This window comes from Bombus impatiens, unplaced genomic scaffold, assembly GCF_000188095.3.
Source record: "Bombus impatiens unplaced genomic scaffold, BIMP_2.2 scf_0142, whole genome shotgun sequence".
Lineage (NCBI taxonomy): Eukaryota > Metazoa > Arthropoda > Insecta > Hymenoptera > Apidae > Bombus > Bombus impatiens.
The window spans coordinates 1,974,528-1,997,334 of record NT_176561.1 but is presented as its reverse complement, the minus strand read 5'-3'; the positions used below and the strand labels follow the sequence as shown (position 1 = coordinate 1,997,334).

The window sequence follows — 22,807 nt, the reverse complement described above, 5'->3', positions numbered from 1 at the left end:
GAATTTACATAGACATTCGTAGTCTGATCATTAACATTGTCTCTGCACTAGATCTCTCTCTCTCTCTCTCTCTCTCTCTCTCTCTCTCTCTCTCTCTCTCTCTCTCTCTCTCTCTCTCTCTCTCTCTCTCTCTCTCTCTCTCTCTCTCTCTCTCTCTCTCTCTCTCTCTCTCTCTCTCTCTCTCTCTCTCTCTCTCTCTCTCTCTCTCTCTCTCTCTCTCTCTCTCTCTCTCTCTCTCTCTCTCTCTCTCTCTCTCTCTCTCTCTCTCTCTCTCTCTCTCTCTCTCTCTCTCTCTCTCTCTCTCTCTCTCTCTCTCTCTCTCTCTCTCTCTCTCTCTCTCTCTCTCTCTCTCTCTCTCTCTCTCTCTCTCTCTCTCTCTCTCTCTCTCTCTCTCTCTCTCTCTCTCTCTCTCTCTCTCTCTCTCTCTCTCTCTCTCTCTCTCTCTCTCTCTCTCTCTCTCTCTCTCTCTCTCTCTCTCTCTCTCTCTCTCTCTCTCTCTCTCTCTCTCTCTCTCTCTCTCTCTCTCTCTCTCTCTCTCTCTCTCCTCTTTCTATTTTATACATATAACCAGAGAAATTGAATCTAATTTTTTAGAGATAACATTTTGGAAGAAATCAGACATGAAATATGAAGATCAGGTCAAGACCTCAGACAAACTAGCAGCTTTCTCGATTTACCTAAGAAATTCATTTCATTTTAGGAAAAAATGTATTAATTTTAATGAGTCTACAATTGGATTCGAAGAAATCTGGGTTGATTTTTTGTCTATAACGACTCTTCCAAATATTCATCCAGATAGTTGTTTGAAAATCTATCTCGCGTAAAAACGTTATGCAATTATAAAATATAGATATTTGTTAAATAAATACATGTATATATAATAAAAATAAAGCAAATAACCATAATTTTTTCGTTTACTGAGCGAATGCAAGGAAGCGTTGAAGCACTTCCAAGCTTAAAGCGACGCAGTTGACAAAGTCACGTGACTGGAAGAATCATATGCAAAAAATGTGCAAAACAACCAGTAACACCTGTTTTCCTCGTTTATCAAAACGGTCCCTCGTTTTTTCGCTCTTTATTTTGTGTTTTTCCGTTGATACATCGCGTTCAAAATGTGTTCAAATTGTGACAAAGGGACCACGTCGATTCCAGCGGCGGAACGACGCGTTTCCGTTCAACTTCTGGAACAATGCCGCTGATAATAAGATAACAGTCGTGCCGGCAAGATTCGTCGACGAGGTTCTGCAAACGAAAGAAGGTTACCGGGGAACGAGCAAAGGGCCTCCTGTCCTCGCACCATTTCGCTCCCTTTCAACCCCACCCCCTTCGTGAAATTCCTGTCCCGTCGCGATAACAAACTTCGCCCACTTGCTTTTCTCCCTGCGATGAGATCTTACCGGTGCCATTGTAACTGGCTCGTCTCGCCCCCGCTGAATCGCATTATTTCAAACCGCGGCGGTCAACTTCCAACACGTAGCACATGCACGACGTACATCGGACGAGGCTGAAATAATTAGCCATGCGATTCGCGGTTTCGCGCGTGTCGTTGGTCGGACGCGTTACGCGGTTTGGCTTTTCAAACGACGTCATTGGGGTGTCAGGATTTGCTAAATTAATCGGTGAACACGGTGATGAGTTCGGACTAGACGCATCTCGTGGGAATTCTTTTCGTTCGGCTCTGATTAACAAGTTAATTCGGGGATATAGGCGTAAGCAATTTTTAACGATTGAAGTTTAAAGTTCGTATTTCACGGTAATGATATGTTTGATTATCGATTATTAATTAAATAGCGTATTACGTATTACTTATTAAAAAATATTACACTACTAATCGTGTATGTAATATTCCATTATTATTCAAAAACATGAAATTTGAAAATTCCATTAATATAATTTACAACCAGACTTTCCCTTCGCAACGCTTCAATAGCAACTAATCATTGATCGTTGAAGTGCGTCTCTTTATGCAATTATGACAAATTTAAAGTAGCAGACATGCAAAGAATGCATATAATATGGAGTATTCGTCATAATTCTTAGTAGACGAAACAAATTACTATGTAGGTTCCATTCTTTTAAGTCTCTTTAAACAAAAATATGGAATTACGTAAAAATCCGCAGTTTATCGATCACAAATAAAATATAAATTTGACGTATCCAGAAATCTGGTAACACTGTGCTTCGCTGAGTAACAACAACGATGAGTACAGGGGGAAAAAATCGCTGAGAATCGTGGAACATCAAGCTCGTTTTCACGTTGATACAAAAGCTATTTCAATGAACATCGGCAATTTTCCGCCATAGCGTGGGCTGTTTAGCCATATAACGGCTGCAAAAGCGACCGTCCCGGTCTCTGGCCTCTATTATTCGACTGGCATTAACCATTTGCGGCAGTGAAAATGCAAAATCGAAAATTCGTGCCTGAACGATTAACGATGGGCCCGTGCGTTCGTCGCGTGATTCACGGACATTTCCGGCTTCTCGTTGATCTCTTAATTCACCGGCCGGAACGAAGTTCTCCCATTTCTGCCCCCTCGGGGCGACCAGAAGGGGGAGAGAGGCGTGTCGAATTGAAACGAAATTACTCGCGAGTGCGCGAATCGTTCGAGAGCTAGTTGGGTAAGCACCTCGTGCTGTTAATGAAATTTTTGTTCTGTGATTTCGTTGGAATTTTTTTCTCGTAACAGAAAATCGAAAAAGAAAGAAGGGAATAAACGGGGGAACAGAGAGGTAAAAAAAATTTTTTTCCCAACGAACGAACATCCGCGCTATATGTAGCTTAATTACAGGGCACTTTTGTTAATCGGCCAAAGCTCTTGATATTTTTCAGAGGTCCATATACGAATTTCCACGAGGAGATGCTTTTTCGAAAAATGATTGCGTTGGATGATGATTAAAAATTCGACGTGTTAAGACTCTGTACTGCTATGAAAATTTTTAATTTCTCTATCATCGGTACAATTATTCATAAATCTTCCATATTCGTTCAGTTTCGTGTAATGAGAGTCCCACTCTTACGAGGAATACGGAATGTTGTACGTGGTAGGCGAATTTTTCGTGAAGAGAATGATAGGAAACAAGGATAACGATTCTTTAAACGTGATATCTTATGCAAAGTACGAAATTGTGTGAGTGAAGTTGCTACGCCGCTAAATGATTTTTCGCTACTTCCTCATTTTTTAATATTTCTTTACGAAACTTCACCTATGAAACTTTTTACAGAATTTTCCCTCGTGAGCCGTTTGATCCTCTTCCGTATTACTTCGAAGAGCATTATCTTACGACACTTTTAGGGCGTTACATATAACTCGTTTACAGAAGATCTCATAATCGTAGGATTATGAAGTTGCAGTTCCGTTATGACGCGCTAAAAATCATCGAAGCTACCGGATAACAAAGTTGTCTTCTAATTCCACTAATCGCCTCTTTAAACTAAACGAGCTGTTGATTCGATTAACCGTGCAGGTATATTGATTACGTATACGCTGTAACGATTTTCCATCCGCCTATGTGCGTCACAATTAGGATTGCGTTAGAATTAGGATGAATAGGTGATAAGATGTTTGAGAGATTCTGTAGAAACGCTTCAAAAGGAACGGTCCGCCGATAATTGAAATTTCAAATAAAAAGCGTGATTGTACTGAAACAGGAATTTTTTCGCCATTTCATTTCATTCTTTCACCTCACTTTCAGAAAGTCCTTAAAAAAATACGATAAAATTGTCATCCAACGAGATCGAAAATTTGGGCAGAATTTACTTATAATTCATTTCATTTACGGATTTATATCCCAGAATTATCATCGAGTCAAAGGGAACATAAATCCTTTGAATGGTTCGTTAATATAACGGTGCAGCGAAAAGTTAAGTTGAAATAATCCATGGCTCGATTTATCGTTGGTTGATCCCCGTGTCCTAATTCGCGAGAGTTCGCTCAGCTTGGTGAACGAAGTTATACACATCGATAATTCTGGGTGACGCATCGTTTTCGACAACGTGTGACAAACGTTATTCCTTGCGAAACGTTAATCGCGCGATCCCGTGAGACACATGTGAAATTTGCGTCCCATCAAATTCGATGTTTCGTCGTGTCTTTTGACTTCGTATCGCGATACAAGCAGAGTTGATTTCAAAAATTTTCCAACGATTCCTAGGACGAAAATTTAATTAGACTTCCACTTCGTTCCACTGTCTTTAAATTCCATTCGAATTCCATTAACGACCTGAAAACAACTGGACACGTTATCGCCCCGTGCCGATAAACTACTCTATAGCGTTAATCGTGTTAATCACGTTCTCGTGATCGCTCGAGATTCAGTTTCAATTACTTTCTTTAGCAACGATGAAACGAGCTAAGCGGTTAATTATATTTTATTAGGAGAACATGGTAAATGCTGTAATTAAGGATCACGTGAAAAAAATGTCAGAATTTCTCTTTTGTTCATTTCCTAGCTACTTCATCACATAGTGACTAAAAAAATATATCTTAAGAAAAAAATGTTGAAAAAGGAAATAACCTGAAAGACTCGAAGATATAAAACCATTTGAAAATAGTTGCTCCAGAATATTTTGCCAAAGTAAATTTATAAGAAACAGTATTTCTAAGAGGAAACTTTAAAACGGCGAAATTCTCTGATTTTTTGATAATTCATACCTGCTCTAAATTCTACGACAGAAGAGCACAGGATCGTAAAATGATCGCACGTCAGATTGAACCAACGTGAAGACGTCCGATAATCGCGTTATCGCTGCAGGCTCGAGACTAATTTGATTAGCCTCTTGTGAAGGATACGGCAGAATTCTCCAACGGAACTGATCTGTCTTCCAGTCGATAGAGGACAATTTGGTGCTTGTAGAGCGAAAAAAGTTAATGTGATTATCTCGGCATTTACCGAGGACTTTGGATCATTGTAGTTCAAAGTCTTAAGAATTTTCTTAACTTTAATGGATTTTTGGAAAGATACTACGGAAAGCCAGAATTTATTGTTTCCAAAACTCAAGATAGAAGATACGTTAAAGTATTAGTTTCTAGATGAATATAATCTAGCAAGCCGAACATACTATGAAGTTTTTCAATTGCTATTTATCGAAACAAAAAGAAGCGAACAACTATCAGCACCCTCTTCGTCGTTCGATCAAAGATGTATAGAGGATTCATCTTCTTTTGTGCTTTAAAGTTGTAGGTTAATTTGTAATTTGTACGAACGTTGCATGAACGAGCGTGCAAACTGGCGAACTACGTGTTACGACCGGTGTAAATGACTGATAACGCAGCTAATAACGATCGAATAATGCGGATACTGAAATTTCCAGTCAGTCACGAAGCTTCGAGCAACGCAAATTGAGACGTTGCAACGATATTAACCGCGTTACTAGCTGTTTTGACGCTGGATTCTCTCGAATCGAGTTGGGCAAAGCTCGAAGCACACTTTCGAAATGTTTGCAGATTGGTTGGGAATTAATTTTGCGTTGGCCAATGAATTGAAATGATTTACGCTGATCAAGAACAAAATTGCAGTGTATTATGTTTAGAGACTAATGGTACCTTCACTTTGTTTTCATTGACTGTTTTTATAGAAATTCTTTGAATCAGTTTTTGAAGACCTGGGAACTTTTTCAACTTGTTAAAGAGCGATACATTCTGCAAGTGAAAACTGGGATCATTTTTATTATGAATGTTTCGTTTCAGGAGCTCTTTTTCTTTCAACTGTGCTTAATTAAAGTTAATTAAACAAGTCCTCCGCCTCAAGAATATTTAATATCGTATAAATATAAAATATAATTAAAATCAAACTCTCTATCAATTTAGTATGGAACATTATCATCACCAAAATTCTTAAAATTAATCTAAGAAGATCATCTTCAAATATGGAGCAGAAGTGCAAAGAAAAATCGATAAGGTCCTTAAATGAAGAAAATTGTGGGTAAAGTTAAACTCTATTTCTCGCTTCCAAATATTAAAATATAATATTACACATAGCCATGAAGGCTTGGAAATCCATTTAGGAAGTCCTCTAGATAAATACAAATTTTCTATATTTTTCGTAGCGAAGAATCCATTTATACCACTTTTCCACTCAACTCATTTTCCACTCGAAATTATCTCATTGCGTTTCAATATTGCAGCAGCAAAGCTCGAGCGTTGCGCACGTACAAATCGCTTCCGAACAATTTTTTAACCTAAACCACAATTCTGTGTCAATGGTGGATAAATCGAACTCAGAACAATCGCGATGCCAAAACCTGCTCGACTTTCCGAAACATGAACTTTTCCCTTGGATCGATCGTCGCCAGGTAAATGGCCGCGAACTGTATAATCTGAAAGCTTGGAACTCACAATCGAAACAGAAAGAGGAGGGAAGGTTGGACCTTCTCTGTAGCGGAACGGAAACGCCGCAACTTTTCTGTTTCGAAAAAATGGAAAACACACAGAACGCAGCGTGTATAAAGTGAGCCGTTTTTATTCGTTTTTGCGTTCGCACTGTACTGTTGTTAAGCGAATGCAAGTTGCAACGTTGTCCCGAGGGACGTCGTTTCTTCGTCGGAATGGCAACGTTATCTGCGGCACTGGGTTCCCTTTAAATGCGTTTTTGCGCTGACAAAAGCGAAACCGGAAGCAGCGTCATCGCGTCTCTTTGGGCCACGATTCAGCGTCGCGGAACCTGGCTGAAATCTGTTGCTTTGTCGAGTCGAAAGGAAAAGGTTCCGCTCTGTAACGACCGTAGTTGAAGAATAAAATGTCGAAGGGGCGGAAGTAGCTGGTTTCGCGTGTTTAAAGTGCGATGGATTCGTGGTCACGCTGGAGATAAAATGTGGGACGTCGATGACATTTATGAATTTATTTTATATTTACACCATCGACGATCTGATTTTCATGATGCAGTCTAGCGTTTCAAGCTATCCATTTAGAATTCGAAATAGGAGATTATAGATCATGTGGACCTGTATGGATAATATTAGCAGATTCGCGGTCGATAACTTTATTGATATCGTAAAGTATCAAACCGCAGATTTATACAATTATGAGAAAGATTTATAGAGCTCGTTGTAAAATATTATGTTCTGTATTGTTTATTATTGATAATTCAAATAGTAACAGTACCGGATAATTGGTCTCTCTGAGCCCTCTTGCACGATTGAATACTAATTCAATTACTAACGAAATTTTACTAATTGTCAATACCGACAATTGGAATAAATTTCGCAATAATAAAATAAATGAAATTGACCGTGAGCAAATTTTATAAATCACAAATCATCCGATTGTCTTACGTGGTAAAAAAAACTGTGAAATTATAAAAGTGAAATCTGTCTATATTGACAAGTCACAAGCTATATATCATAAACCTCATTTTTAAATTTTACAATTTTGTGAGAATAATTATACTGCGATCTACAATATTTATCTCTAGAAAATCATTCATTTTGTTACCAATCTTTCTGCTATTATACAAGAGAATTTTGAATTTATTCTTCATTACAACAGTTACTTATAACATTCTGCAAATAATATTACTTAACTCGTTCACTGCTGGTTCACTTACGGTCTGAGTAGTGAAAGAGTTAAATTTCCTTCTCTTTCCTTCTCCTTGAAATTGCATCTTTGTAGAATATTTTAAATACCAAAGTCTCAGCGAAACTCTACGAAAGAGCGAAGAAGATCTATCGAAGAGAACAGTTTTTGAGAAACACGATAAAGACAGGAATAAGAACAGTTGACCCAAAATTTCGTCGGATACATTAAAAAGCTACGGTCTAATAAATTCTGAAACATGCCGAAAGCCTGTTCGATGTAGAGAACCGCAAGCCAGCAGAATTCTTTCGTGGATGTCGTCGTATAGGGATGTTCGACATTCTTGGCGAGCGAGTCTGCGAACGCGTACGACAATAAGTCACGCTTGAATTTCCAATAGCGATGCTGCGCTACTCTTGCATCTTGTAGTAGACCATCGTTCCACCCTGGTATACGCAAATTTTGGCAACCTCGAGTGCTCGTAAATGCAACGTGCGGATTCGTCTTGTGCTTCCATCGCAAGATAACGACCGAGGCAACCGTAAAATTTCAGAGAACCGTGCGATTTAGATCGTGCATTCGTTGACACGTGAGAATTCTTTCTGGCGCGAAAAAATGAATTTTAAATGACCCATGGCTGGCTGAACCGTCAGGAACGATATTACAAGTTCGACGCGCTACGTCCAGGGAAATTAATATGGCAAAATCGATAAAATTCTGGATGAAAACTTCACAGTTTCATACATTCGTCTTGTATCGAGTTTTATAGTTACGAGTTTTGAAAATAACATTTCACGTTTATACTTGGGTTTGATGTTAACTTTAAAAATTTTACGAATTTTGAATTTGACACTAGAAGTATTTTTTATATGTAGGTATATACCTATATTATCGATGAAGAACTTCGAAGCATCTTCCAGGTTATATGTATAGCGAACTTTCTACCAATTTTGCTATTTGACAATCAATGCTATAAATATCAATATTGATTTCCCCTCTTTTTACGGACCTTTATCTAAAAAGTTTTCCAAGGGGACTTTTTATGGGTGAGCAGATTCGAAATGTAACGACAGAAACACAACACAGAGACAGACGATGTTTGTTCGTGTGACGCATTCAGCGCGACTTCATTGAAGCTCGCCGTTCGTTTCTTTCTCCTTGCTGGAACATGTGCCCTGCCGTTCGCTATTGTGAATCGACCAGGCTGGCCAACGTTCGCCGGAAGCCTCATCGCGCGTCGCGAATGTCAACAGTGGCGCAAGCTTTGACCACTCTCGCGGAATGGATGACGATCTCACGACATAACGTACGTTCAATTGAAAACAGCTCTTCGATTTCTATCGCTTTTCCAACGAATGTTGATATGTGACATTATTGAAGTTTAACATAGTCGTAGAGCAAGAGATGGTTTTAACAGATTCTCGTAAACATTTAGTGTTGCGATAAACAAAGCTGAAAACATCTTCGTACGAAAGAAGATGTTTCGCATTTTTGAGACAAACATTTCTATGTTTATCCTCGATCGAAGATAAAGAACTAAATCTCAAATATACACTTATGGAGTCCCAAAATTTTGCACACTTCATCACGAAACACAGAAAGGTGTTCTACCTAGGATCCTAGTCATAGACGAAGACTCTCAGGTATCTAATCCCATGCATCGTTCAGCATCTTCAGAAGCGAACGTCCCTGCGTCAAGCCGCGCGTCGCGTAACACCATCGCGAGAGACCCAAAAATCCATCGACGGAACGCGAGCAATGAAAAGGATCCCTTACCTCAAAAGAGGCGATCAGAACGCAGTACTGTGGAAGGACAGGGATGCCGGACGATCCTGGCTACCTCGAGGGAAGCTCGCCCGGGCGGCATGGCTCCCACCTCTTCGCCCTGTGATCCTCCCGACTGCTGCCCGGCAGGGTGTCCTTCTTCCTCTGTTTGTGCTGATTCGTTTGGCAACCGCGGACGTTGTTCGCACAGAGTGGAAGTCAAAATACGTCGAACACAAGAAAATACCAAAGTATGCTTCCGTATACACCGTAGTAGAACAAAGATCCTTCAACGGCAGGACCTTAGAACTCGAGAGTGTCAAGAATACGCGTCACGACAACGACGACGACACGATTCTCATTCCGGTTACGTCTTCTCGGTGTACGCGTCACACTTGGACTGGTACGATACGCGTCGATAAGAGAGGAGGCGAGAAACGCAACAGAGCCGAAGGATCATCCAACGAGCAAGAAAGAAAAAAAGTCGTTGATCAAGATGACGTTGGCTACTGTGAAGACAGGGAGCGTGACACACACCAGGTCCAGGGTTGGTAAAAAGGACGATCTCTCTAGGGAATCGTGGTCGGCTGTCGAACAGGATCAGAGAAAAGAGAGCACAGAAAACTAGGCACAGGACACGATGGCCCGGCCACTGCGCCGGCACTGAGGCTACGCCGCAGCCTCGCTCTCCTGCTACTCCCTCCCCTCTCGTTGCTCGACTAACTCTCTCTCTCTCTCTTTCCTCGACTCTCGTTCCCCGCCTCTACCTCTCTCTCTCTCTCTTTCTCTCTCTTTGCCTCTCCTTCTCCCTCTTCCAAGTTCAATTTCTCTCTCTAACCGCCCCCTACGCGTCTACCTCTCTTCTGTTGCACACACCTCTCCGCCACCTCCCGCTCTCTCTTTTCGGATCTCCGCCACCCCTGACACGCGCTCCTCACCCTCACCCCTCTTCCGCTATCCTCCTTCCTCCCTAGACGCAGTTTCTATCTTTGTTTTACTAACCGTTGCATCCCTCTCGCTTTCTCGATGCTTCTTTCTTGATCGGGATAGGTGTCCGTGTTTTCGAACGCGCGCCCCTCCCGTAACCTTTTCTTGAATCCTCTGCTTCTTTCTTCAATGCCCGGTCCTTTTCTTTTCTAACATACATCAACCGGGCTTCGAGAGGTTTGTTTGCATTTTCTTGGTTTTTTCCGCTAACCTTTTTATCCTGTTCCTCGCCGCATCTTCGTTTCGAACGCTACCCATTCCCTATTCCTTTCGGAGAGTTTCTGGTTTTGTATCCTAATTTCTACTTTCTCGTTTTCTGTGGATTCATTCGAAGCATCCTCTTGGTGATTTTTCTTACCACAATGTTTTACATGTTTCTTTATCTTCAGCTTTGCGCTATTTTTATCTGAGAATACATACCTATATTATATATATTATTTCATATACATAAACGTGGGCTATTAGTTTTAGGGACGCTTCGAATTGTGACGTGTAGCATTTATTACACGTCGTTTTTATCTATTTCCTCCATTCAGTGCCCTTTACCTGTTCTTCCTATTTTCTACCCCCAATCTTTCATTTCGTTCACTTTCCTTCTTGTTTCTCGTTTTACCACGAACGTATTAGTCGCTGTGAAGTATTTGCTACTAAACTATAGTATCGTCCAGTTCCTTACGTCGATTCCACTTATTTCACTCGTTGAATGCGTTCATCTTTCGTGACTTTACGTTTTACCTCCATCCTTTATTTACTTGTCACCTTTATTCTATCCCGATTTTAATCATTTTACGTTTTTTTTTAGATTCCTGTTTTCGTTCCCATGCGTGTAGAATTTTCCATTCGTTTTCCTACCTCCATTAATCCTCTTACCAAACTCGTCCATTTCGTCCTCGTCATCCTTTATCGCAATTTTCTCAGCTTCTCCCTTCTCAGCTGCATCTTCGCCCGGTTTTCACCGAGATTTTCTTTTCCCATGTCTTGCATTCACAACCCTGTAGCACCCTTTTTGCTTGTTTTCCTCTCTATTCTTTCCATCCTTCTCTGTTTCCCTCCTCTTTCAGCTATAGCGTTGGCACCGAGTTCCACGTCATCGAAAATTCTTGCTGTTCTACAGCGTTTCACCACAAAATTCAAGCCCGTGACGATCCTGGCACTCTTTCATCCCCCTCTAACCCTGCCGCAAACCCGTGTAGCCCATCCTGCTGGCAGCCTCAACGATGAAATAAACACAATCCACGGGATCTCTCAAATGTGTCTCGTGAAACCACGAAATATTTAAGTCCATCACGTTCCTGTTTGCTGTTTCAAACTGAATGACGTCGAACAGTCTGCTCTTTTTTTTCTGCTAATCAACTTCTTCCAACCCTTAAATATTTGTAATATTTAATATCTAAGCTATTGCTAAATAAAAACGAGTAAGGGTTTAATAGAAGAGCAGTATCCTAGACATAATACAATCTCTTATTATTTTCTCTAAGTATTTCACGATATGCATAAAACGTTTAAAAATTCTAGTGAAATGTTTGCTCACATGACAGATGCAATTTTTCTTTTAAAACGAGATCGATTTTCTTATCCCTTGGATCGATTGGTAAGTGAAAATATGGAAGGAAGAAAAAGTGGAGCCTCTAGGAGCCACGACCTTCGACGTGGCGATATGATCGAGGATAAGGTTCTGATTTGCGGCATGGTCGCATTGTTATGCTAATAATATTCCGCCACTGGGCTGCAAGCCGTCGATGCGATAAAGATTTCACCACGATCCGCGAAATTCCTGACAATCGCATTACAGATGATAATAAAGATAGTCGATGGACAAAAATACGAATTCTACAGTAACGTGATGTTCGATTCGATGCGCCATGGTCACGTAAATCGAACTTCAACCCCCGAACTTTGCCCAATTTATAGGGAATTCGAACTCTTGGTCGTCGATTCTCTTTGAATTTTTCTCTTCAGAGCTTGTTTTCCTCCCGAAAGAAAAGAATGACTTCCTTATGTGGAACTATTTTTCAGCAAACACAAGCGTACGAGGAATTTCGCGGTGATTCCTCGATTCAAAGACGCCTAACGTTGCGTCAAGGCGCAATTACAGAACTAGAAATGTCATTATTATTAGCGATGTACACAAGCACATCGTAAGTGGGCTCGAATATTGACCGATCAGATTTGAGTGTTTTGTAAGTGTTTTAAGAAAATGCAGCAAAATTTTCAAGTAGAATTGAATGTGAACGCGACAAATACGAACTCTCTATGAGTACCTTAAATGTACATCCAAACAGAATCAGAAACTGATCAGATTTTCCCAACGTTATCATAACAGTCATGTCTCATTATAGTACCGATGAAACTTCAAAGTGTTTTTTACGACACACACAGTATATACTACATAAAAGTTCTCTGCGATAAGCGTTTAAATATTTCCACTGGTCACTATATGAACTTGATCCCGATGCTAATTATTAGCGAAGCGTAACGCGCCCAGTTTCTGCAATTCAATCGTTACCTACGCTACTGTTTGAATCGCACACTTTGATACATTACATGCATGGAATGGTATCTCGATGAAACAAATTCTGACTATTGAGCGATTAAGAATGTTAGATATAATTGTTCACTCAGCCGAATAATTATCTTGTGATAAATGATATCGGAAGTAGCGCAAATAAGACTATTACTATGCGCAGCAATTTTATAACGAGCAATAGAAAGCCCTGTCGCCACCAATGTATTACATTTTGCACCTGTAGAATTCAATAGTCGCTTACACCATTGTTGCTCTGTTTGTTTCTAGAGTGACTCTTGGAACCACAGCCAAGTAGCACAATTAGCATCTGAGATCTGGCCTCGGATTTCGTTTTATTTCCAAACTTTAAAGGATACAGATCATCCCAACTTCTTTTTCCTATAATTTCCGCGTCTTGATTTTAAAAATGCACGATAAATTAAAGAACAGCATCAACTTACAACCTTACTATAAAGTTAGCAGTGTAAAAAGTTTAATACAATTCGAACAAGTTCAGTGAAAAACGTACTCGGTATGCGCGCACTGGACAAGTTTTCTCAAATTCAACTCGATCTTCTCCGAAACAATATAATTTTATTATTCCTTATTTCCGATTTATTTCAAGTCATCGAATCCCTAACGTCGCTTACAGTGGCTACGAATAGTATTGTCACGCTATTGTATTAGGTTGCCCGAAAAGTTTCTTTCGCTTTATGGGGAAATAATAGACGCGCAACGTTTTTTGTTTTATATTATTTTATCGAATTATGTACGATCCATTTTGTTCTGTTGAGATAAACACCACGACATTTCACAGACTTGGTTTCACATTTGTATGAAGGTGCACTGTTGTAAAAAAACACGTTCGCGAAAGAAAGACACTTTCCGGACAACCTAATAAATATTTATTATATAATTTACGTACCAATCAATTAGAACCAAATACATTAAAGTGTCATTTAATAACTTAATAATCGTTTTTTCATATATGACTACAACGACACTATGGAAATGAAACGTAGAACCTGATTAAAAAATGAAAAACACTGCCTTGAACAATAATAGTATGTGCCAATACCTTTCATAGTCTCCATGTATCACACACTTAAACTCACGCTGTATACTTACGCCATTGCTCTTTCTCGAAGCAAAGTCCGTATACAATTAACTTTGTGACGTGGGTAGACCTTTCTCAAAGATCTGAACCAGCGATCTACAACTGCTGCGATAGCGCGAGGCCTTCGTACATAGCGAAAGACCGCGAACTTCCTGGACGATTAATCTCGCACCTGGCGTCCTTGACCCCAGAAATGGAAAGGTTACAGGAGTCAAGGATGCGCATGCAACGTCTCCTGGCCCCGTGGTAGTCGAAAATCGATGACGGTGAACAAGGTTAGACCGCGACTTTCCATTTTGCGTGATCAACGGAGAGTGAAAATAAAGGCTCGACTTAACGAGCACCGCCGTAAGATGCAGTGTATACGTGTGTCGTGACCCATCGTAGACACGGTGCTCGAATTCGTGCCGCGAAAGATTTACTATCCGACAGTTTTGTCCGATTGATAGTGTTGCTCGATCGTGATCAGAAACTATTTGAGTTGTATAGGACGATGAAGGGGCTCGTACGATGTGGTAGAAATAACGGCACTTTGGTGTACACGGATTTTGTAGCGTGAGAAGTGGAGGAATGGTGGTCGGGTGTTTCGTTCCTCAGTTGTAATTGAGTTTTGCATCGCAAAATTTCCAATATATTTATTGTACGAAATGTCCAACTTTTAACCAACACCTCACGAATCTTAAAGAAAAAAACGTGTGTGTATTACTCGTAAATTTCATCAACTGTATCATGGAAAGTGTTATCTTCTTTTTTGTCCCCTATGATATAGAACTAAAAACCAGTAGGATTTTTGTACTTCAAAGCATCATAAATGTATCTGTCTTATCATAAAAATATCACCTCCAAACTCTAATTTTATCAGTGTTATTATTTTATCACATTTAAGTTTACATTTTACTCCAAGAAAAACCGTTTACTTGCTTTATATACCTCAAGTTCTTTGTGTATTATTTTTTAGATTTTAGTTTGTGTGTTTAACGTTTTACAGATTTTCATTTCCTGGCATTTCCCCTTGCATTTCTCACGCTCCATATTCAACCGCGTCGGAATATACGGTTACCTTTAATCTGCACGCGACTACCACGACAATGGTGTTCCATTTCGATCGCAGAATTCGGATGTTCGACGAGTCAACCGTACCACGCGACGACGCTTTTTTTCTAACAGAAATCGAACGGCAGCACGACGGACGAGGCGTCGGGTTCCCGTGGTGGCGATCCAGCCTTCGGGATTAGATTTCAATGGGAAGGTATTTGAAACGCACCGTGCGATGCATTGCCATTGGGAAACGAACGCGCATCCTGAAATTCCGTTCTTTATGACAGGGAATTTTGCGATGAAATGATTTTATTCTGGTATCCCACGGAAAAGAGAGATTTTTAGTTTAGTGCGAGACAGTGATGCAATTGAAAGTCGAAGTACCAGTAAAATTAGATTAAATTAAATTAAATTAAATTAAATGGGGTGAATTAACTATTTCGAAACTCCAGATACACGTATTTACCATCAACTTTCTATCATATCTTCTAGTCAATATAAGATATAAAACAGTAATACGAGTGATCTAATATTTGGTATGTAATTTGGTGTGGTACATATTTCACGAGATCAAATAGTTTGAAAATCTCTGATCTAAAAGGAGAACATAGACAACGTATACGTTTAAGGATACTTCTGAATATCTAAGGGTAAAAAAGCTCTTCTTTTCTTTTTTCCTGAAACTATATTATATCTTCAGATTCCTCCATTGCACCGTGTGAAATAAAACCTCCTACTACCACACCTTCTATTTTTCATCGGTGAGGAACTAACGAAGTTTCAACAGTGATATAGTCGTCGGCTGTATGTCGTTCTTCGAGAATTGTATCGACTAAAAGGAACGATGAAATTGCAAATATTTCACGAGAACAAACGGAGGAAACTGTTGGGAAGGAAAACGGATGAAAATTTCAAAATAAAGAAGATGATTTTCTTTTCTTAACCGCTTCTCGTGTAGAACAAAAACATACGATGACTCAGGATGTCTCGAATGTCTCTTCAGCCTCTTTTTTGCGTTGCTAGAAAACTTCATAGGGTCTATACTAAAAAGGGAAGCATCATAAAATTCAGGAAGAAGATGAAAGAAACAATATAAAATAAAGAATATTATACCTAGCAACAATTACAACATTCTTTTCTATAATAAAGAACTTAGAAAAGTTTTCATGTCTCCTTGTACTTTCTCTATGAATGTACACTCTCCTCTTGCATCTTCTACATCGACGATATCTTTCATATTTACGAAAATTCTTTTATAAAAGTTTTCTTAAAAATTCTTCATCTCCTTTGCAAATTTATAGTTTCTCCTTGCACCTTCGTATATCGTCGATATTTTCCTTATTTACCGAATTCTTTTTTGAAAATTCTTCGGTCTCTTTATAAATTTATAGTTTACTTTTCCTCTACCTTCTACGTCGCATCGATATTTTTCATATCTATCAAAATCCTTTTATAAAAGTATTTCAAGGATTTCTAGCTCGTGGAAGCGAGGGGATATGAAGCGAAGAAAACAAACGCGGGAAACGCAATTTCGATCAGCTCGTATCTGTGGGATTTAATGGAGAAAAAATAGAGGTTGACGGGAAATTAACGTGGACAATGGAACGGGAACATCAGCAGATCGCGACCTGTCAAGGCACGTTGTAAAATATATATTTTACAATCGGCCGTCGTTGCCGACAATTTTTCAATTAATCTATCGACCGGTGTCACGCTGCCCTTTTTTCGCTGTTCGTTCAACGTCACCGCGGTGACAAAAACTTTTACCGTCCGTATCTCGACCAATTTTTCGACCAGTGTTTGCAAAATCCGTATGGAATTTCCACCATTACTTGTTTCACTCACTTTCGTGCGCGCACCAATGAATTTCGACGTCTATCCTTTGTCACCGTGTAAAATGTTGCGTAGCTATCTGCATATGGAAGCTTCTCCAGGCGCTGATTTTTGTTAAATTTTTTATCGTGTGATTTGGAGTTATCTTGGTTTGCAATTTTTTCACAAAACTGGAATTCTATTTAATTAACCTTTGGATGACGAAAACTAGGTCAACTCTGACACGTGTAAATGTTTTAAATTTATAATTTTTTCAATCACATTTACTTGGCATGTTTGAGAAGAATAAAAACAGAGGTTAAAAAATCTATATGAAACGCACTGATGCTTTATTGATCAGTACCACAGATTAGAAAATAATAGAAATAGATATAAAAATATATAAAGGTATAAAAAATGTATCCTTCAAATAAATTGTAATATAAATATTGTATAGTAATCGTGAAGCAAAACGCGACGTTTTATAATACACAGAGTGTACTTTAACTGGCAACACAGGAATATCACGTAAAGATCAGGATATGTATATGTCAAGTTAACATTAGAATTTAGCCATCGATTACGAAGCAAAGATTATATTTACACGTATATACAAAACTTTTACAAAGTATAATGAATATTGAGTTTAACGAATAAGAAGTTTGACGAATAATAAGTTTAACGAATAATAAGATTAACGAATAATAAGATTAAGGAATAATGAGTTTAATGAACGCTATTAACAATGTTCTTGGGTTCAAACGAATCCACGTTCAACGGGATAACTCTTTACTATGCGTAGAATAATTTTAGACACAAAATACGATTGTTGAGACGCTCGGTATAAACTGCTCGATGTGTCACTCTCCAAGGCGATCGCACGAATAATAAATTGATGGAAATTTTCCTCGCTGTACGATTGTATTTGTTTGTTATATACTCGTCGAAGCATCGAGAAAGTTCCAATCGCCGTTGCTAAGCAGTTTCTGCCTGGAGTTTGATTATTAATACAACGTGTGTCCCATTATATTGACGCCTCCGAGGTACAATCCCATGTGGCTAGGCCCGTTCTTGAGGCCGTATACCGCCACAACCTCATTTCTAGGGAGAACCATACAACCACTCCACACCTCCGTCAGGCAAAACGTCCATTCCGTGACCGTGACTACGTTCGGCGACCAGTTGTCACCTCGAGCCCAATCTCGCTATCACAAATCTCGAACAATTACAATCAGATTGAATGACAACAATTGCTTAATTACAGCTATGATAAAATCTAGATTACAATGTTGCGGGATTATCCAAAATTCCAAAGGCTCCGGTGTTCTTTCATCTCCGACATATATATTAAAAATATATTATTGCATAAATCCTTTGGTACGAAGAAAAACATATAGCTGGTATAAGTCATCCTTCTACAAATAGGATAATGGAAAAAATTTCAATATCAAACTAATGTTTTTAAATGGAACGATATATTTTTTTATTCAAAATGTGTTATTCGAAAAGATACACGAATTTCCTTGAGAATTGACGAGGGAATAAATCGAAGGTGGGCTCTTGAGATAAAATGTTTCCATTCTGGCCAGAATCGCGGCGTATTCTTGGAAAAACTCTCGTTCTGTGGCCAGATCGATCTTCGACCAGACAAATTCGGCTGCGAAACGTAGCGAACCAACGATGAGGTATCGCTGGTGGAAACTTTTTCCCGAGACTTTCGAACCACCGAAGTCCAGCTCAAGGAAAGATGAAATTTAGGAATCGAGAGGGCGCCTCGCCGATATTTTACAGCGTGCATCGCAAGGTAGTAACACCGACTACCGACTTGAAAGAGGATTAAATCACGAGAAGTACACCTTAACAGGATTATTCCACGAGAATTCAGCTTAAACGTGGCTTGTGTTTGCGCTCAAGTGATGAAGTAAAATTTTAATTGACACTTCAAGCAAGAATTTTGCGATAGAAAATTTAAAAACACACTTATCGAAATAACTAAAGAATAGCTACTAGAAAACAGTTCTATTACATCAACCAAGCGAACAGAAAGAAAGAAATTATCCGTATGATATCGCAATAAAGATTTATCGGTCTATAACAGTTCAAAGGTACGTAACCTAAAACTCTCATGCTGTAAGAATCCATCGATTCATGGTTTTTCTACATTACTGCTTTATTAATCTTGTATATCTCTCTAAAAATTCCTATCTCCTTAGTAATCGAACTATCAATCATGCATCCTCTCTATCTTACCCTCCCGTGAAACAAAATCCATCATAATGTACCTTCCAAGGACTCTGTGATCTTTTTCGTATCATTCGTATCTCATTTAAAGATGTACTAGCATAGGTATTCGAATGAAATTCATCGAAAAGACAGTACAGGTTAAACGAAGTCACTATTCAGAAAGTAAACTATTCCTTGTGCTGATCCAGCTTGCTCGCTGTCTAACGAGACGACTGACATTTATTCAGTTTCTGTTCCGGTGACGCTCGTTCGTCACGGAAGAACAACGATGGCGGGATTTCCACGTCAACGGAAGTCGAAGTGGATATCGACGGCGGATAGATCATGAAAGCTGGTCGAACGATGCCGTTTAATGACCGCCAGCTACGGGATAGCGATCGTTTCTGATCGAAATAACAAGACCCTAGACGAACATTCTCGGTGATGATACGTGGAAGAGATTTCTCGGTAATCCAAGGATAATCGTGGACCCTTTCAAGGAACTGATACCTCGATTTTATTGTTTTGTGTAAGGATCTCTGTTGTTGACGGAATTGAATCTAATCCTTTAACACGCGAGAATTTAGAGCTGGGTTCGTGAGACTGGAACGGTTTGACGATTAAGACAAAGTTAATTCGGTTGCAATGATTAAATTAAGAGCTTAGTGGGGATAATAATAGCAAAGATGCAAATTTGTGCACAAGTTTTTTAAAACGATAAAGGTGTTTCCTTCGATAAAACCAGATTTTTATATTGAAATATAAAAAACTTGAAGAATGCAGAAATGTTGAATGAAATAAGTTGAGAAAATTTAGCGTAAATTTTCTCTCGTATGACTTTGATTACACATAGATACATATGAACATAATTACCTTAGTTGTTCGACAATATTACATTACGAGTAACGTTTTAAAGATTGATGGGTGTTAAACATTTCTAACCTGATCATGAATCGATACTTGCTCGGAAAGCAATGAAAGAAGCCCGGAACTCTGTAGCGAAAGAGCGGAAGAAAGTTTCGTGGCTCCGAAAGTTCAACGAGATTGAAAGCTAACTCTGGGCGGAGCCACTCAGGAGATTAAAAAAAAATTCAGGTACACGATTTAGCGGCCGCTTCCACGTCCACTCGATACTCTCGTCGCATAATTTCGTTTTCCTTCATCTTATCCGAACCAAATCGACGAAATCCGTTATAATTACCTATTGTTACCCGATTTCGTTTTTCCAATAATAATTAACCTCATTCTCGTTCAGATTTTTTTTCGTTGCTTGATTCATCCGAATCTAATGATACGCTATGTATGTCTTATGAATGAATTCGTAATATCATCATTACGTACATGTAGAAACTTCACATAGATATATCTATTTATATTTATACTCCAATAATTATCAGTCAATAGTGAGATATGATATCAAAATATATGTACAAATGTAGCTAAAGTCTTTCTAAATGATTACTAAAAGTATCGTAAAATAAGAAATTGGTTTCTAAGGGATGAGACGATTATTTTTTGACTTCAACTGGATGAAAAGAAAATATATAAATCAAAAAGAAATGTTTTTCATTGGAAAATATAACTTTCTAACTGAAATGAGTAAAATTCCTCTTACGAAATTTTACCCACAGGCAGACAGGAAGGTAAACTAAATGAAAATCATTTATAAAAGTTAAATTCACAGAGAAAGTAGATTCTCATCTTCATCGACGCTTTTAATTTACAGTTTATCAAGTATTAAGTATCCTCACAACTCGCTGTGTAATTAATTCAGTAAAAATTAAAAATACTGAAACAAGTCGACGCAACAGTAGACGTTGAAAACTTGAGTTTTTTTCTATTTCCTTCTTGTCTATCGGCTAGAAAGTTGTTGCATCGTGATTCGCCGTTCTAATGTAACCGGATGGCTAGGAATTATGGTTGGTTCACGGTAATTACTTCGAGTAGTAGCGGTGTTATTACGAACCCTGCAACGAAGCCACCACAGTGTTAATTTATTTTCGCCTGGTCGATAATTAACGCCAATTCAAAGAGACATCATACTTTTTCCGCCCTCTTTTCCCCAACTTCTCGAAACTTTCCCTTTGAAAGGTGGAACTCGCGCTGAAAAACTTTCCTTTTCTCCCGTTCGTTTACGAAACTCTTCTATCATTTACTACATTTTTTTTTTGTTTACTTTTTCCTTTAAAAATTTCGTTCCCCGTTGCCTAGATGGGTTTAGAATTTAATAACCATACTCCGTTAATAGAGCATATACAAGCAAAAATGTTATACGTTGACAAAGTTTGCCCATTAATCTCTGATAGATCCTGCATGCCAATAATATTGAAAGATCCAAATAAAATCATAAACATATGCATATATATGGTATTTAAAAAATATAAATCGAAAAATATAGATCATAGAAATTTTCAATAGAAAATTGGCAATTTTGAAAAATTCAGCTTCTGTTCCAACAACCATTGCCTTCCATATTTTCGAACATTTTTTTCGTGAAAAAACGCTGATAGAAAACAAAGAAGCGAACGCAAACAAAAGGGGCGCGACTGGGCGAAAAAAACATCACAAACGACACCATCGTGTTTTAGGAACTTTAGAGTGCCAATAACAGCGGAAGGTTTGGCACAGCTTGTCAGAGAGGAATCACCAGCTCTCGAAAAGGGTTGCATCGGAAGTCGTGCCACGGTTTATAGTTCAAGGATGGCTGTCTCTATTCCAGGATAGAGGAACCTGGTGTAATTGATGAGTTCGCGTCACGCCAACCGCGATAATGCCCGTCACGTGATCAGGCTGAGTTCTCCTTGGCACCTAGCTTCGAGTTCGCCGTCGTTCTCCCTGGATGGAAGATGGATTTCCGGTCTGTCACGCGACCTACGTTGAAGCTGCCTCGTTAGAAGTAAATAGACTAGGAACTTTCGATGGATCGTTACTTCTTACTTTCCCAGATTAGGTGTGAGCTGCAAGTGATTAAAACTGTTGTGAATATCTAGAAAATTATGTAGAAACAGTAGCTTCTCTAATTTAATCAAAAACAACTTTTGTCGTGAAGTCGACAATTTTGTGATTCAACTAGAGATCATTTTTTGCGACATAATTACAGATATACATAGACGTAACATAGAAATTAAAGATGCTAGACCATTCTTTTGTTTTCTTTAAAAGAAAAAAAAACCCGTTTCTATCACCAGTTCTTAGATTATCATAGAAATATGCAAAAATTCAGGAACGAGAGTTGTAGCTCATCACAGAGTTTACTAAGTTAACTTTGTGCACTTAAGAATCTGATAGAAGAATTTTAAGAAGTTACGAATTCATAACTGGAGCGTTATAGACAACAGCACAATGTTCATGAAACATTCAATCGTTTGACTAACCTGTTCTGTACTGCTTGATAGGGATCGACGAACATTAGTAGACTCCGATGAATATTTGAAAGCAGTTGAAAGCTTCCAAAGACATTCAGAGAACTTCTCCGATGCCTCTTCTTCCATCGTGTAGGAAAGCTCCAACAGTATCTGGTCCCACGTGAATAGCCAAGAATCGTCCGTGAATCTGTTGAAACACTCGAAAGGCTATTTGAACTCGAAACTACGCTTACAAACCGCGTATCTTAGGAAACCCTTTCTACATATTGTTCTATATTACCAGTCAAGAATCTGGACAATCATTATCTGGACAATACATGGGTACGAAGCAACCAAGGCTCAAAGCTTCGTATCACCATCTAAGATATTTAACTAGAACTGCTTATTATAGAGAGAACGAAACTTTGTATCATGTGTCCTTTATTGATAACAAAAATTAAGGAAAACTTTTTATGTTCCTAAGGTTCCACTAATATCAGTCAAC

At 38.8% G+C, this 22,807-nt stretch overlaps 1 protein-coding gene across 2 annotated transcripts in view; it reads right to left on the bottom strand.

Moving 5' to 3' along the window:
• Positions 1-9,947, bottom strand: part of LOC100740647 (dipeptidyl aminopeptidase-like protein 6) — a 116,418-nt gene extending 106,471 nt beyond the window's left edge. Inside the window, exon 1 of one of the 2 annotated variants that reach the window (XM_033319268.1) lies at positions 9,288-9,947. The gene's annotated coding sequence lies outside the window, so the exon portion shown is untranslated. The remainder of the gene's footprint in view (positions 1-9,287) is intronic. The other variant, XM_033319267.1, reaches the window with a different exon arrangement.
• Positions 9,948-22,807: the final 12,860 nt, after the last annotated feature.